Raw genomic sequence first — 4,884 nt, forward strand, 5'->3', positions numbered from 1 at the left:
TTCTGCAAGAGATTTTTGAAATGTATCGAAACTATTTACTTTTGCATTTGAATTGCAATCACTTTCATTAGTAGATAAAATGTCTCTTTTTGGTAGATAAAAATTACAATTATCGACATTCATTGGACCACAAGAAGAAACGTTACATTGTTCATTGACAACAGAAGAAAGTTCACTATACTGTTCACTGATATCAGATCTTTCATTGATGAAAGAATCATGCGATACTGGATTTTTAGTAATACAATGGTCAATCACAGTATCTATCAGTACATTATTTGTGTTATTATCCCTTTGATTATTCTGACGCAACAAGTTTAATATGCGTATACGTTGACGTGGTAATAACTTAAACAACGGTTTCCGCCCACATGAGATTTTAACATTTCGAATTTTAAAGGGATTCATTTTAACAATGTTAAAATTTAAACATGCACATTTGAATAATTATAAAATAAACTTACGTAACTTATATTGCTGCTTCTTTCAAAAAATATCACAGATTTTGCTATAAACTTGTGTATATATATAATACTTTTTAAAAATCTGCTGAATGTTCTGCTACTATCTGTAATACACAATAAAAGAACGAGAATAATTAGCAAAGAGTAATTTCCATTTATAAAATGTGAAGTACGATCTAATAATTGATATCTATTATAATATGTAACATTAAACGAATAAGAGAAAAATAAATGTAAATAAAATAAGAGTGATAAATATACAAACTATCATATGCGATAGCAAAGTCACATAAATAATAATGAGAAACACACTTATGAGTATATAATAAACTTTAAAATGCTTATGAAAGAATTCATTTAACTAAATGTGCTATATAAAATTCAAACACTTAGGAAATTATAAAACTTTGAATATATAGTTTTAGCGAAAATAATGAATACTTAAAAATAATTTAATAAATTGTAATGGGAGAAAGGAAGGAATAAGAAAGCGGCTTACCTTAATTACAGTATAGTATTGTTGCTCTTTCCAAAAAATGTTAAAGATTTCGCTATAACTTGTGTACATATATATACTTTTTAAAAATCTGCTGAATGTTCTGCTACTATCTGTAATCAACAAGAAAACGAGAATAATTAGCAAAGAGTGATTTCCATTTATAAAATGTGAGGTACGATCTAATAATTTATATCTATTATAATATGTAACATTAAACGAATAAGAAAAATAAATGTAAATAAATAAGAATGATAAATATACAAACTGTCATATGCGATAGCAAAATCACATAAATATTTACAAGAAATACACTTATTATATTAGCATGTAATAAACTATAAAATACTTATGAAAGAATTTACTTAACTAATTCTGCAATGTAAAACTGAAACACTTGGGAGATTATAAAACTTTGAATATATATTAGGGAAAATAATGAATAATCAAAAAAATAATTTAATAAATTGTAATGGGAGAAAGGGGAGGATAAAAACCGACTTACCTTACAGTATATTGTTGCCTATTCTCAGAAAACACGTGTGCTCACTGTAAAGTAAATGCCTTTTCTTCCGATTTAATTGCGTAGAAATAGCCGAAGCCGAAAACAATAGGTGTGGTTTAGAAACCGTGTGAAAAAGGAGCACTCGCAGATACGCGAGTCTTCAAGTCCTGAATCTGTCCGTGTTCGTACAAATTCTTTGACCGTATGTTTGAACCTGAAGACTAATTTGATACAAAAGATACTTTTTTGGGAAAAGATAGCCAAGAGAAATTGATTCTGTACACTTTTAACGGGAACACACACACATTTCTTCACAAAATATACTATCACGTTATCCAAAATGGCTAAATGCTGCTGTAACAGTGATGCCAGACGTCATAGTGACGTACAATCATGGTATAAGTACAAATGGCTGCATTCGCTTTGACGCTTTCAATAACGCTAATAAGCATTTTCTGTCTTCGTTGCACATCGAATATTAAACGAAGACAGAAGATATATATATATATATATATATATTTATTTAAACTTAAAATTTCTTTTAAATTAATAAAATAATTTGCATGTTAAATTAAAAATAAATATTTTATTTAAATATTAAGTCTCGAGAGTGTGTATATATACATATACATTTTTTTTATTGATAAAAAGTCTAACATATAACACAATTTTATAGTGTTTAGGCATTGTCGATAACTATAGTTATGATTAAAAAATTTTATTTTGGTTAAGAAAATATTGCGACAACGAATGAAAATATATATATTTATGTTGTTGCCATCATGTTGCCATCATGATGCTTTAAGCAACACAACATACCAACAGTTGCTGTCATGTTGCTGATAACATAACATATTAGTATTGCTAATCGTTTGCTTTTGAAATTTCGTTAACTGATTGCTTTTATAAGTACTCATATTGTCGCGTTTATAACGCGTTCCACTTCGATGTTAGCAAACATATAACAAACATATGACAATATATGCACTGCATTGGTTTGTTTAATATGATTAATCAGGCTTGGTTATCTGGGTACGTATATAAATATATAAATATATAATATAAATATATATATTAATATATGTATAATAATATAAATATATAATTATTATTTACCTTATTCTTCTTAAAACTTCCTGCACAATTTACACACTTTTAATATTATAACCAATTTTGACTTGAAACTGTCAAAATAATCTTGACGATCAAACACTACGAAGCATGATCAGCAAAAGAACCAATCAGTATCGCGGATTAAAGGCAACAATACTTCGATACATTCGAGAATAAATAACATGCCTTTTTTAGAAAAGGATAACTGATACCAAAAATTCCTTTTAAGGGTCGAAAGTCCTAACAATAAACTTTATTTTAATTGCAATAAAACTTTTCCAGCACATCACACATTGTAGCTATAATATAACAAAGTTGGTAAAAATAGCCCTTTTTTGCAACTTTAATTGCAAATTTCTCAAAATTTGTGACGTGATGGAGCAATTTAGAAACCAGATTTGTGTTTTTTTGTTGTTGAACAGTGTAATAGATAAAAAGTCACATAATTTATAATAGTACAAGTAATATAATTTAGAAAAACTTTCTTTCAGATAGTGGAAGTAATTAATTATTTTTTAACAAGACGTTTGTAATCATGTTTATCGGTAAATCTGTATTGCAATGCTGCTATCTAGTGATTGAAACTACCAAACGTTAATCGAATACTCATTAAGTTATATATTGCATTAACTACATTGGGACAATGTTTGTCGCATTATTTGGTTTAAACATTTGACAATTTGAAATGGAAATGCACATCAAAAAATTGTTTAACGAATAATTGTTTTCTTTTAAGTAATTTTCTATGATAAAGGAGGGTGTTAAATTTGAGTCGATTTCTGCCCATCAGAAGTAACTTTAGTGGACCATAAATTTACATTATATAGGTTATCTAATATACAAGAATCATAATTATATCAGTGCTAGCCCGTGGGAACATTTTGAAAACCGCCCTGTTATATAGTCCAATAATTCGCTGATATGCTCTATGACTTATTTCTCATTCGATATTACAAAAACTGTTACAAATACAATTCAATATTCTTCTTTTAGAGGTTTTCATATGAATTTAGAAGATAATATGAATCCTAATTGCATACATAAGACAGGAAGGTAAAAGTGAAGACTCTGCGTTGTTACCTCGTGCATTTACAAATACTTTATTCTCGATTATGTCTGGGTATAAAAATAAATTACAATTCAGAAACATTAAAATTCATCATACAATAAAATTCTGAAATTCAGAAACTGAAATATTTACAGATTTATTCAATGATAATTAATTATTTTTGTAATTATAATCAAGAATAGAGAGGGTTTTGAATCTTTAAATCCACGAATGACGCCGTGGGGTTCTTATCTCTATTTCTCAGATTCAATCATTACGATCTCAATTATAATATTATTTCATTGATTCAATAGTGTTCCTAAAACATATTTACTGACATATTCAATTGTAATTTATTTTTATTCCCAGACATAATCGAGAATAAAGTATTTGTAAATACACGAGGTAACAACGCGGAGTCTTCACTTTTACCTTCCTGTCTTATGTATGCAATTAGCATTCATATTATCTTCTAAATTCATATGAAAACTTCTAAAAGAAGAATATTGAATTGTATTTGTAACAGTTTTTATAATATCGAATGAGAAATAAGTCATAGAGAACGCATATTAGCGAATTATTGGACTATATAACAGGGCGGTTTTCAAAATGTTCCCACGGGCTAGCACTGATATAATTATGATTCTTGTATATTAGATAATCTATATAATGTAAATTTATGGTCCACTAAAGTTACTTCTGATGGGCAGAAATCGACTCAAATTTAACACCCTCCTTTTGGGCTCTAATATGATTATATCTCTATATATATATTCTTTATTTTGTAATATATATTTTTTATGTAATATCTGAATATAAGAATGTAAAACTGTTTCAAATATACATTATCTATCCAATAAAAATGTGTTAAAGTTACGCAGCTAAATTATGCAGATGTTTTCAAAATATAAAGTTAAACTTTAATATCTTTATCAAACATATTTCAAACATTTCCACTTAATTATATATATCACTACATTTAATTAAACCGATAACCTTGATCTAAGGTCACACTATATTATTTCGCTGTGAAAATCTTCTATCTTACTTAAAGAAAGTAGAACAGGAAAATGATACAGATAGAACATTAAACATACATACTCGATTAACATCAACCGAACAATTTTCATTCGATCAACTTGTTATCTTACCAAAATAAAAATAAAACAACAAATGTAAATACTTTAAACATACAAAAAAAATTTTAATCACAAATGTAAAGCGTAAAAACGATTGCATTCATACACATTATAATACA

Source organism: Prenolepis imparis, unplaced genomic scaffold, assembly GCF_030444845.1.
Source record: "Prenolepis imparis isolate NDT839.2.m4 unplaced genomic scaffold, iyPreImpa1.0 SCAF_2, whole genome shotgun sequence".
Lineage (NCBI taxonomy): Eukaryota > Metazoa > Arthropoda > Insecta > Hymenoptera > Formicidae > Prenolepis > Prenolepis imparis.